Source organism: Schistocerca gregaria, chromosome 3 (genome assembly GCF_023897955.1).
Source record: "Schistocerca gregaria isolate iqSchGreg1 chromosome 3, iqSchGreg1.2, whole genome shotgun sequence".
In the NCBI taxonomy this organism is placed as follows: Eukaryota; Metazoa; Arthropoda; class Insecta; order Orthoptera; family Acrididae; genus Schistocerca; species Schistocerca gregaria.
The window spans coordinates 253,574,548-253,588,195 of NC_064922.1; positions in this window are offsets into that span (position 1 = coordinate 253,574,548).

Sequence of the window (13,648 nt, forward strand, 5' to 3'; positions counted from 1 at the left end):
AACACGTGTACACAACAGAATATGGATCTAGATATAATAGCGTAAAATGAAAGATTTCCTTAATGCCTCGTTAGTAGAAAGGATACGTCTGAACACATGTGATCATGAATATGTAATTGTGTAAAATCTTGCATTTTTTAATGTGGTCTAAATAGTTCCAATTGTTATTCAAATTGGCAATTTAACACTGTGCCCCTCAAAATGATGAAACAATATTAAAATACAGCACGCAAGGCCAACACAACGAATGTATAGTATATCAAAAACACACTTAAAAATGAAAATTTTGACCTTGAGCGCCTAAATTATTTTATATTAATCACCACAGAATTTCAGATGCCGATGCTTGGGAAACGGTGACTGCATTATCTCCGACGGAACTACAAACCATTACAGCAACCGCATAAACCGATAGTACTCAGACAAACTTACCGAGAATTATATAAAATTTAGTCATTCAAGCATCACAGCAAAATTACATACAGTAATACTAGTGAAACCAATATCATCTCAGTCTACCTTAGATGATATCTCGGAAAGCTGTCACCTTATTCAGAGTATGCAATGTTTCCATAGCATACAATACTGATGACAAACTAGGACAGCAATTAATATATAACAATTAATATACAACACAGACGAACACATGTAACAGCGTCATGTGTGTATTGGAATACGTTTTTAATCTAATATGGATATATTGTACAGTTGTTTTGTAGTAGTTTTGTGCTTCACATTCGTATAGACAAGAATGATTTTTAAATTAGGCTACCACTATGTGCTTCTACGGAGCTATTCAAAAAGAAGGAATAGATTTCGAACATTCATTGCTTCCAAAGTACAAGAGATGGAAACACAATTCCAATGTTCGTGGAAAGAGAAAAGTTAAACTTTTTATGCATTCAGTGTGAGCACCATGTGTTACGCTACAAATATCAAAACGGTGACTCATTTCCTGCCGCACACGAAGCGGCTGGTCTTTCATTATCGACTTCACAGTTTCATCAATGGGATGCAGACTTTCGAGAGTGTCAGAAACAGTCTTTTACGTAACTGGAAGGCCACCAGTGACAAAGTTCATCTCCTGTTCTTCCTTCTTCTCCTCCCCCTCCTCCAGTCCAACGTCCTGGAAGGACGTCATTCAGGTAACTTCGGACGTGCCTAGAGAAATAAGGCGGTCCGCCACATTGCATGAAGATGGACTCACCATCATCTTGAGGAATAACTAGTTTTGAAGCGTGTTTCGATAGGTTAGTCATGCCAGAGTTTTCCCCATGAAGGAGAAAGCAAAGCGCCAATGCGACCACGATTAGAATATCGACCCGGACTGTTCAAATTTTAAACTGTTTTCTGTCCGAAACGTTGGAATTATGGTGCTATGTTTCGTAATCTGTAAGATATAAATGTTTGAAATCTGTTCCTTCTTTTTGAATAGCCCCGTATACGCCGTATTGTGTATCGACATAATGTGCTCTGTTTGTATATACATTGAAATGCAGTAAACATTTATCTATCATTTCTTTATTTTTAATATTTATGCCGTTTGACAACCACAACATCAGTGTTTTGAGCTATGACTGTGTTATAATCGGCAAGTTTCTGTCTTTATCGATTAGATTAGATACAATCTTCCTTCTGTAGACTCTTGGTGAGGAGTTCTTCGACGAAGCAGAAAAGGTCAGAGAAAAGAAATAAAAAATACATTTTTTAAAAGAACTGATATGGTGAAGTTCGATCCACACTGCGTCAAAAATTATACGTTTTTAATTCATCGATTAATTAAGTATCTCACTGCAAACATTGTAATGCATACATCATAAGCTACATTTGAAATTTTTGTAAGTTGCTTTAAATTACCTCATGATAGGAAATGCCACTACCTTTAGAGATAAAATATTTGCATTGTAATATTCTTCATACACACACTAAATAACATTGTTTTCGCTAACACTAGATACAAGAAACGACATAAAGAGACATATGATGAAATAATTATTCCATCATGACTAAATTTAATTTTATTTTGCTGTAACTGCAAATTAAGTAAAATTTCCATTTTGTTTCAGCTATCAGATCAGAGATACGAGGTATTACATGGCAGGATGGCACTGGATCATGTGTCATATAATAACTAGCGAGAACAATTACATGTTTTCATAAACACAGTTTTGAGGAAATACAATAAAGGAAAAACATACAGAATTTCGCTGTGGCTGCCCTATTTCTTCTATATTCTATATGGACAGTGATTCATACAGTCAGACGATGCTGGTGGTGGCGCTCCTGTTTATGATGCTGATGATGCTATAACTGTGGCGGTGTTGAAAGACTGTCAGTAATGGTTCCACAAGGACCAGCGATCTCACAAAATCTGTGGCTCGGCGCTTCAGCACACGGTAGATTAGTTATGCAACCTTTTTCGTTGCATTACCTGGCGCACAGCTGCAGGCGAGTAACAGTTTCTGCGAATACTGGCAGAGTTACAAGCCTATTCATCTACATTATACTCCGCAAGCTACATAACTGTGTGCGGCGGAGGTTACTTGTCCACGCCTAGCGTCCACTTTGCGAGTGGTGAATAATTAAGATACCTACTACTGTAGTGCCTGCGATTGAGAGTGGCGTTATGACTCTCTCCAAAAGCAGTTTCGCAACACTGGCTATTCATAACCGTACGACGCATATTAGAGCTGGGAGGTAGGAATTACAAAAAGAAAGTAACACTCTCCACAGAAATATTTATTTGAATGTAATAAAAGGTGCAACTGATATTCGCGTCGAAATATGAAGTATTACGTTAAGTTCCGAATACAGTTCACAACAGTTTATATAATTTTACTCGCTTTCTTACAACTTGTAAGCTAACGATCAAGTATCGAAACAAATAAACTGCCATGGCTTTCTTTGGAACAAAGTAAGTGGTGTGCCAGAGTGGTGTGATGGCACATTCTTGAACGACGGGAAAAATTCGATCAAATGTTTTCATTCAAGATAACAGCAAGTGGTACCTACCATAAATGAGCGATCTGAAGCTTGTTAAGCATTTTCCCTTTCAGTTTATCATCTCTTTGTAAGCCACATTTTGAGAAGCTATCCTTTTCTACGTCCCTGGATTCTAAATTTTGCCTTTCTCTCTCTCTCTCTCTCTCTCTCTCTCTCTCTCTCTCTCTCTCTTTCTCTCTCTCTCTCTCTCTCTCTCTTTCTCTCTCTCTCTCTCTCCCTCTCTCTTTCTCTCTTTGTAGGACAAGTCATATTGCTGCACCCAAGCTCGATGGAATTGTAATGAAATTATCTCACATGCAAGAGCGGTGATGGAGCAGTGATAGAACTGCTTAGAATAACACTGCGGATATACAGGAAACTAAGATTGACGCCTCAAATACACTTTAACCAAAAAGTCAGTTAACATATGAAAATGCACAAATTCACGCAATAATGTAGCTAGAGAGGTAAAATTTGACACACATCCCTGAAATGGGTTTTACTGAAATCAAAAGCAAGTCCAAAAACGGTTTTGTCACCCTTTACTACTGGAAACGTTTAAGATGCCTTAGTTGTTTTTTTTTTTTAATTTATTTTTCGTCCAGCTGAGTTGTAAGAAAACCCTCACTTAACGTGGTGTGGTACACTGTTGTATCAGGATTAATAACGGAGCAATTGGGTGTTAAGTAAGCCTTTTCAAACGGAAGTGTAGCAATTTGAGGAAGTGCAGGTGTGAAGAGAAAACCGAGACAACTGTGACACAGAATTCAAATGTTTCAATCAAACAACAGCAGAATCAAGATACAATATGTAGCATAGAATAAATATATTCACCAATGACTTCGAGAGAATGAAACAATATACTGTGGAAATTTGATTGGGAAAACGAAAGAAGTTACGAAGAAAACAAAACTAATACTTAAGATCGTGTTGTTGTTGTTGTCTTCAGTCCTGAGACCGGTTTGATGCAGCTCTCCATGCTATTCTCTCCCGTGCAAGCTTCTTCACCTCCCAGTACCTACTGCAACCTACATCCTTCTGAATCTGCTTGGTGTATTCATCTCTTGGTCTCCCTCTACGATTTTTACCCTCCACGCTGCCCTCCAATACTAAACTGGTGATCCCTTGATGCCTCAGAACATGTCCTACCAACCGATCCCTTCTTCTGGTCAAGTTGTGCCACAAACTTCTCTTCTCCCCAATCCTATTCAATACCTCCTCATTAGTTACGTGATCTATCCACCATATCTTCAGCATTCTTCTGTAGCACCACATTTCGAAAGCTTCTATTCTCTTCTTGTCCAAACTATTTATCGTCCATGATTCACTTCCATACATGGCTACACTCCATACAAATACTTTCAGAAAAGACTTCCTGAGACTTAAATCTATACTCGATGTTAACAAATTTCTCTTCTTCAGAAACGCTTTCCTTGCCATTGCCAGTCTACATTTTATATCCTCTCTACTTCGACCATCATCAGTTATTTTGCTCCCCAAATAGCAAAATTCTTTTACTACTTTAAGTGTGTCATTTTCTAATCTAATTCCCTCAACATCACCCGACTTAATTCGACTACATTCCATTATCCTCGTCTTGCTTTTGTTGATGTTCATGTTACATCCTCATTTCAAGACACTGTCCATTCCATTCAACTGCTCTTCCAAGTCCTTCGCTGTCTCTGATAGAATTACAATGTCATCGGCGAATCTCAAAGTTTTTATTTCTTCTCCATCGATTTTAATACCTACTACGAATTTTTCTTTCGTTTCCTTCACTGCTTGCTCGATATACAGATTGAATAACATAGGGGAGAGGCTACCACCCTGTCTCACTCCCTTCCAAACCACTGCTTCCCTTTCATGCCCCTCGACTGCCATCTGGTTTCTGTACAGATCGTAAATAGCCTTTCGCTCCCTGTATTTTACCCCTGCCACCTTTAGAATTTGAAAGAGAGTATTCCAATCAACATTGTCAAAAGCTTTCTCTAAGTCTACAAATACTAGAAACGTAGGCTTGCCTTTCCTTAATCTATTTCCTAAGATAAGTCGTAAGGTCAGTATTGCCTCACGTGTTTCAGTATTTCTACGGAATCCAAACTGATCTTCCCCGAGGTCGGCTTCTACTAGTTTTTCCATTCGTCTGTCAAGAATTCGCGTTAGTATTTTGCAGCTGTGGCTTGTTAAATTGATAGTTCGGTAATTTTCACATCTGCCAACACCTGCTTTCTTTGGGATTGGAATTATTATATTCTTCTTGAAGTCTGAGGTTATTTCGCCTGTCTCATACATCTTGCTCACCAGATGGTAGAGTTTTGTCAGGACTGGCTCTCCCAAGGCCGTCAGTAATTCCATTGAAATGTTGTCTACTCCGGGGGCCTTGTTTCGAAGCTCTTCACGCAGTATCGTATCTCCCATTTCATCTTCATCTACATCCTTTTCCATTTCCATAATATTGTCCTCAAGTACATCGCCCTTGTATAGACCCTCTATATACTCCTTCCACCTTTCTGCTTTCCCTTCTTTGCTTAGAACTGTGTTCCCATCTGAGCTCTTGATGTTCATACAAGTGGTTTTCTTATCTCCAAAGGTCTCTTTAATTTTCCTGTCGGCAGTATGTATCTTACCCCTAGGTCGATGGACAATAGCCGGCCGCGGTAGTCTCGCAGTTCTAGGCGCGCAGTCCGGAACCGTGCTACTGCTACGGTCGCAGGTTCGAATCCTGCCTCGGGCATGGATGTGTGTGATGTCCTTAGGTTAGTTAGGTTTAAGTAGCTCTAAGTTCTAGGGGACTAATGACAACAGCAGTTGAATCCCATAGTGCACAGAGCCATTTGAACCATCTGATGGACAATATATTCCGTTAGTTAACATGGTAGATGATAAAGTAACCAATGACAGAAAGAAAACTGCATGTCGAGACTTCTTTCAGTGTTTACATTTTCATAGTCGGTTAAATCAAATTCGGAAATGAATAAAGAAAGACTGGGTTTAACGTCCCGTCGACATCTAGGTCATCAGAGACGGAGGACAAGCTCGGATTGTGTGAAGGATTGGGAAGTAAATAGGCTGTGCCCTTTCAAATGAACCATCCGGGAATTTTCCTGGAGAGAGTTAAGTAAAAATCACGGAAAACGTAAATCTGGATGGCCGGAAAGGGTTTTGAACCGTCGTCCTCCCGAATGCCCAGTGGGCTGCCGGTATGATTCTTTTCAGATAGGTGAAAGGGAAAGGTAGAGTAAGTCGAGAAGTCCGTGACCTTACTTTCGGTCTGACTGCCGGAAGAGTACAGCTTCCAATATGCCGTGGCACTAAAAGGGGGCATATGGCGAGTCCATCGCTCCGTGCGGCCTTTACACTCGGTAAAGATCGCCGATACTCATTTTATAGCTCGTTGAACCAGTCTGGGTTAGTCTGGGAGAATCCAGCAGGGACTGGAAGCAGGTAAAGCCCCGTCCATGCCCGGGATTTGAACCCGGAATCCCAGGCAGAAAGGCTAGTGCTGTACGCATTAGGTCACAGCGGACCACTCCTCCGTATATGGTCACGGCCGAATCCCTTCTAATCAATAACAAGTCCGTCCTTAAGCCCCGGCTTCAATGACCTCTCCATCAATGGGGCATTATACGTTGTTCCTGAGGTTTAAGGTGAATACAGCGCGAATCATCACTGGCATACAGGCACAAAAGTTGTGTAGTCATTTATTTTCGTGTTAGATGGATTATTTTGCACAATAAATCGGCATGACTTGGAATGAGCCATTTCACATTCACATTGTAAATTACTTGGAAGAAACGGCTATATGCTGACAACTTTTACTTTTTTTTAAAAAATATACACATGCTACTTAGTAGTTTCTCACCACTACCTTTAACACACTACAATAATAGAAATTGTACGAAATTGAACGAGTTCTCGTGCAGAAACTTATTCAGTTTTAGAATTTTACTTTGCTGTCTATCAGACATTTTATATAACTAGGTAAGTGATTAGAATTTTAGTTGTAGAATTGGGAAACCGTTTTTTGCTAACGCAAAAGAATGTCATTTTCCCTTCTACCAATGTCATTGAGCACACAGTTGTTGATTTTGAAATGCAGCATATTATTGGCAACAATCTTCCGTTTCAAGTGGGAATAAATATATAGTGGAGCAGTAGCCATAAACAAATGTCTGCAAGATGATGGTGGGTGAGCGCCACATGTTATACTTACAGCACGCTTCTGAAGAACGAAGACTTTCTGTCTCAAAGATAAATTTAAAAAAAAAATCAAAATACTTTTAATAACTTTACAGTTACTACGGACACTATGGCCACACGAATGAAGAATTAGGTGGTTAATTTTACATTTCCAGTGACGGCCCGTTATCACACATCTGCAATTATCTTGCAAGCAGACCGTTTACGTGCTCACCTTCAGTGCAACGTATTGCTTCTATTATCTTAGCCTTTCACTAAATCAGTTTTCGTTGTTAGTGATAATAAATCCTGAATGAGATTTTCACTGTGCAGCGGAGTGTGCGCCGATATGAAACTTCCTGGCAGATTAAAACTGTGCCGGATCGAGACTCGAACTCGGCACCTTTGCCTTTCGCGGGCAAGTGCTCTACCATCTGAGCTACTCAAGCACGACTCACGACCCATCCTCACAGCTTTACTTCTGCCAGTATCTCGTCTCCTATATTCCAAACTTTACAGAAGCTCTCCTGCGAACCTAGCAGAACTAGCACTCCTGAAAGAAATGATTTGCGGAGACATGGGTTAGTCACAGCCTGGGGGATGTTTCCAGCATGTGTCCGGAACACAGTTTTAATCTGCCAGGAAGTTTTATATGGTACACCCTCTACGTTCCGGGGGAAACGATACGGAGAGTAAGTGGTCAGAGACGATAAATGACGAGCTCCAAGCTGAAAATTTTACGAAATTGGTGTTGTGTGCAAGCTACAGTGTAATGATTGAACACATGATATCACTGTTACGAATGGATCACTACTTTTTGACCGGCGTTCACCACGAATCAGAAGTATTTCTCGTGTAACCAGTGAAGGCCGTATCCCCGCATTGGCCGCAGTGTTGCACATGCACGTGGCGCTCCACGCAAAGCGACGCTATATCTACATCGTCAGCGAGCCCATCGGGTACCGCCCTCCACCCCCACCGCCCACGCAGGAGAGCCACTCTGCCAGCCTGTGGCTGACACCGCGCCCTCAACAGCGCAGTCGATACCACCCCACCTACCCCTCACTCCACCCCCATCCCCACGCATCCCACCCTATCTGCGCTACCTGCCTGACAGCAAGCCACTCACCTTGCCGAAACTAGACCTCTCCCTGTCTTAGCTCGTTGCATTCAGACTTGTTGATCGTATAATCCTCACATCCTCGTATTTCAGTGACCTGTAGAGGGATTCCTGCGTAACTGAATCCACCCCGTTCACTGCTAATTACTATACGCTTTATCTTAATGAGAACAAATGGTGCAATGTAATATTGCTTAAATATGCTAGTCTGCCACACATACACGGTCTCAAAAAACTATCTTTCAATCGATTCGAACTCGTCTAACAGCAACACGAACCCAGAGACTAAGCCGTCGTTACACTACGCTCGAAACAAGGCCCCAGGAGCAGACAACATTCCATTGGAACTACTGACGGCCTTGGGAGAGCCATTCATGACAAAACTCTACCAGCTGGTGAGCAAGATGTATGAGACAGGCGAAATACCCTCAGACTTTAAGAAGAATATAATAATTCCAATTCCAAAGAAAGCAGGTGCTGACAGATGTGAAAATTACCGAACTATCAGTTTAATAAGCCACGGCTGCAAAATACTAACGCGAATTCTTTACAGACGAATGGAAAAACTGGTAGATGCAGACCTCGGGGAGGATCAGTTTGGATTCCGTCGAAATGTTGGAACACGTGAGGCAATACTGACCTTACAACTTATCTTAGAAGAAAGATTAAGGAAAGGCAAACCTAAGTTTCTAGCATTTGTAGACTTAGAGAAAGCTTTTGACAATGTTGACTGGAATACTGTTTTTCAAGCTCTGAAGATTGCAGGGGTAAAATACAGGGAGCGAAAGGCTATTTACAATTTGTATAGAAACCAGATGGCAGTTATAAGAGTCGAGGGACATGAAAGGGAAGCAGTGGTTGGGAAGGGAGTGAGACGGGGCTGTAGTCTATCCCCGATGTTATTCAATCTGTATATTGAGCAAGCAGTAAAGGAAACAAAAGAAAAATTCGGAGTAGGTATTAAAATCCATGGAGAAGAAATAAAAACATTGAGGTTCGCAGATGACATTGTAATTCTGTCAGAGACAGCATAGGACTTGGAAGAGCAGTTGAACGGAATGGATAGTGTCTTCAAAGGAGGATATAAGATGAACATCAACAAAAGCAAAACGAGGATAATGGAATGTAGTCGAATTAACTCGAGTGATGCTGAGGGAATTAGATTAGGAAATGAGACACTTAAAGTAGTAAAGGACTTTTGCTATTTGGGGAGCAAAATAACCGATCATTGTCGAAGTAGAGAGGATATAACATGTAGACTGGCAATGACAAGGAAATCTTTCCTGAAGAAAAGAAATTTGTTAACGAGTGTAGATTTAAATGTCAGGAAGTCGTTTCTGAAAATATTTGTATGGAGTGTAGCCATGTATGGAAGTAAAACGTGGACGATGAATAGTTTGGACAAGAAGAGAATAGAAGCTTTCGAAATGTGGTGCTACAGAAGAATGCTGAAGACTGGATGGGTAGATCACATTATGAATGAGGAAGTACTGAATAGGATTGGGGAGAAGAGACATTTGTGGCACAACTTGACCTGAAGAAGGGATCGGTTGGTAGGACATGATCTGAGGCATCAAGGGATCACCAATTTAGTATTGGAGGGCAGCGTGGAGGGTAAAAATCGTAGAGGGAGACCAAGAGATGAATACAATAAGCAGATTTAGAAGGATGTAGGTTGCAGTAGGTTATGGGAGATGAAGAAACTTTCACAGGATAGAGTAGCATGGAGAGCTGCATCAAATCAGTCTCAGGACTGAAGACCACAACAACAACAACAACAACAACAACAACAACAACAACACTACACTTGAAAGAAGTCTAATTTGTCTTTCTCTTATCATTATTGCTCACATCCTTGTATCGCACACAGGAGTATATTTGTAAAATTTTCACCTTTCTAGGGTTGTAGCAGCGATGTCGTTGGCGTGTTGGAGAAGTGAATTCTTCGAGGAGAGGTTGATTCGCTGTAGCATGGTTGTCTTCGGTGGCTGTGTACTGCCGTAAGTTAAAAGGGTAGCGTGCCACGTTCGCATTTATTTCCGGAGCCCAGCAGGGTCCGCATCGGCCAAGATGCAGAGCCATAGAGGGCTAAGGACTGGCACGAACCATGCAGAAAATTAAGGCATTTTGTTCATTTTGTTGTTTCCAATCAATCACGTGTAATTTTTAACCAGTAATTTTTTTCTAAATCATGTTGTGTCAGACAATCAGAAATTAGATAGTGTGTTGACTATAGAATGATTAGATCTTCATAGTCTAAGAAACGGAGAAATTCTGTACAGCATGTTATAGGTTTATGGAATGGGAGTTCCTTTCTACAAGTATTGTGTTCTTCGTTTTATGTCACGGTGCGAAACTGATAAATTCAGTTTATCGGTTTCACAGGTACAATTCAGACAAAATCATTATACATTGTCTTCTGGAGTAGCGCTGAAGTAAATAACAGTTACATCCAGTCATATTGCTTCCAAAGACACAGTTAATTACCAATACTTTATTAAGTTTTTTGCAACTACAACGTAGAAAGAAAAAACTGTAGAATTATGATTTCATTTTTCACAATAGGTTTAAACATTACTGTATGATTATGCAAAAGAAACGTAACTTTCTTAAACTTCTGTACTGCATTTTATTAGTGCGTAAAAGGTATCTTGGTTTTTAATTTTATTCATTGTTTTCCAGTGTTTCGTCCGCGACTGTTTTACTTTCGTAAAATGAAGAACAAACCGCCTTCAGTCACAAGTTGCGTTTATTAACTGCACTATGCATTTCGAGCCCTGGAGGCTCATCTTCAGGTGCTTTTTAGTGATTTACACCAGGTTTTTTAGTTGTCTGCCTGTTCATATTACATTTTTGTGTAATAACATGGTATATTGTAGATATGAGTGTAACAACGTTAATAATGTGAAACTAACTTACAGTTTAACATTGTATGATGTCTGCTTCTGTTGTGCAGTTGGTATACACAATACACATCTTTAATTGGATTTTACTTTGCGTCGAGAATTTTTGCGTCCGAGGTTGTTGTAATTAAATCGTTCACTGGATATCACAGTTGAAAAATGGCTCTGAGCACTATGGGACTTAACTTCTGAGGTCATCAGTCCCCTGGAACTTAGAACTACTTAAACCTATATAACCTAAGGACATCACACACATCCATGCCCGAGGCAGGATTCGAACCTGCGACATAGCGGTCGCGCGGTTCCAGACTGTAGCGCCTAGAACCGCTCAGCCACCTCGGCCGGCGGATACCACAGTGAACGATAGTAGTGTGGGTAGTGGCCTGTAAGGTAGTGGATGAGAAATCAATAAAAAAAATTTTAAATGGTGTATTTTCAAGAAAATTTGATAAATTCAGTAATGACTAAAACTATCTGCTGAATTTAATTAAAATATCTCCTTTTCCATACGAGCACAAAATTTTAAAAGTCAAGCTTCCTGTAAATGATGAGCGGAGAACACGATCAATAATCGTTGAGATCAACGATTCATAAAAATAAGTTTATTTACAGCTTCTCCTCCTGCTGTTCAGTAGTTTTGAACACAATGCAACAGAAGCATCATTTTTGAGAAATTTTCAGTTACAGCTAAATTCTTTACATTTATATATCTATCTTTATATTTATATATCTGTCTTCGTGATTCAATGTGTGCAGGAGCGTTACAATCGATACCATCTGCTATTCGAGTGGCATCACTTACTTCGGAATGTTTAGACATTTCTTGCTGCTTTCGTAACTAATATACACTCCTGGAAATGGAAAAAAGAACACATTGACACCGGTGTGTCAGACCCACCATACTTGCTCCGAACACTGCGAGAGGGCTGTACAAGCAATGATCACACGCACGGCACAGCGGACACACCAGGAACCGCGGTGTTGGCCGTCGAATGGCGCTAGCTGCGCAGCATTTGTGCACCGCCGCCGTCAGTGTCAGCCAGTTTGCCGTGGCATACGGAGCTCCATCGCAGTCTTTAACACTGGTAGCATGCCGCGACAGCGTGGACGTGAACCGTATGTGCAGTTGACGGACTTTGAGCGAGGGCGTATAGTGGGCATGCGAGAGGCCGGGTGGACGTACCGCCGAATTGCTCAACACGTGGGGCGTGAGGTCTCCACAGTACATCGATCTTGTCGCCAGTGGTCGGCGGAAGGTGCACGTGCCCGTCGACCTGTGACCGGACCGCAGCGACGCACGGATGCACGCCAAGACCGTAGGGTCTTATGCAGTGCCGTAGGGGACCGCACCGCCACTTCCCAGCAAATTAGGGACACTGTTGCTCCTGGGGTATCGGCGAGGACCATTCGCAACCGTCTCCATGAAGCTGGGCTACGGTCCCGCACACCGTTAGGCCGTCTTCCGCTCACGCCCCAACATCGTGCAGCCCGCCTCCAGTGGTGTCGCGACAGGCGTGAATGGAGGGACGAATGGAGACGTGTCGTCTTCAGCGATGAGAGTCGCTTCTGCCTTGGTGCCAATGATGGTCGTATGCGTGTTTGGCGCCGTGCAGGTGAGCGCCACAATCAGGACTGCATACGACTGAGGCACACAGGGCCAACACCCGGCATCATGGTGTGGGGAGCGATCTCCTACACTGGCCGTACACCTCTGGTGATCGTCGAGGGGACACTGAATAGTGCACGGTACATCCAAACCGTCATCGAACCCATCGTTCTACCATTCCTAGACCGGCAAGGGAACTTGCTGTTCCAACAGGACAATGCACGTCCGCATGTATCCCGTGCCACCCAACGTGCTCTAGAAGGTGTAAGTCAACTACCCTGGCCAGCAAGATCTCCGGATCTGTCCCCCATTGAGCATGTTTGGGACTGGATGAAGCGTCGTCTCACGCGGTCTGCACGTCCAGCACGAACGCTGGTCCAACTGAGGCGCCAGGTGGAAATGGCATGGCAAGCCGTTCCACAGGACTACATCCAGCATCTCTACGATCGTCTCCATGGGAGAATAGCAGCCTGCATTGCTGCGAAATGTGGAAATACACTGTACTAGTGCCGACATTGTGCATGCTCTGTTGCCTGTGTCTATATGCCTGTGGTTCTGTCAGTGTGATCATGTGATGTATCTGACCCCACGAATGTGTCAATAAAGTTTCCCCTTCCTGGGACAATGAATTCATGGTGTTCTTATTTCAATTTCCAGGAGTGTATTTTGTGACTTTTGACTGAGCTTTACTCAGTTCCTGTTTTTGTAAGATTTATTATGTTTGATTTTGCCTTTTAATCTTCTGATGTGTGTCATTCTTAACTTCGAAATTACATAATAAGTGCGTATGCAGAGTATCAGCCAGTGCATGCAACCATTTTGTGGTTCGATAATTATATTACAAAACAGCGCCATATT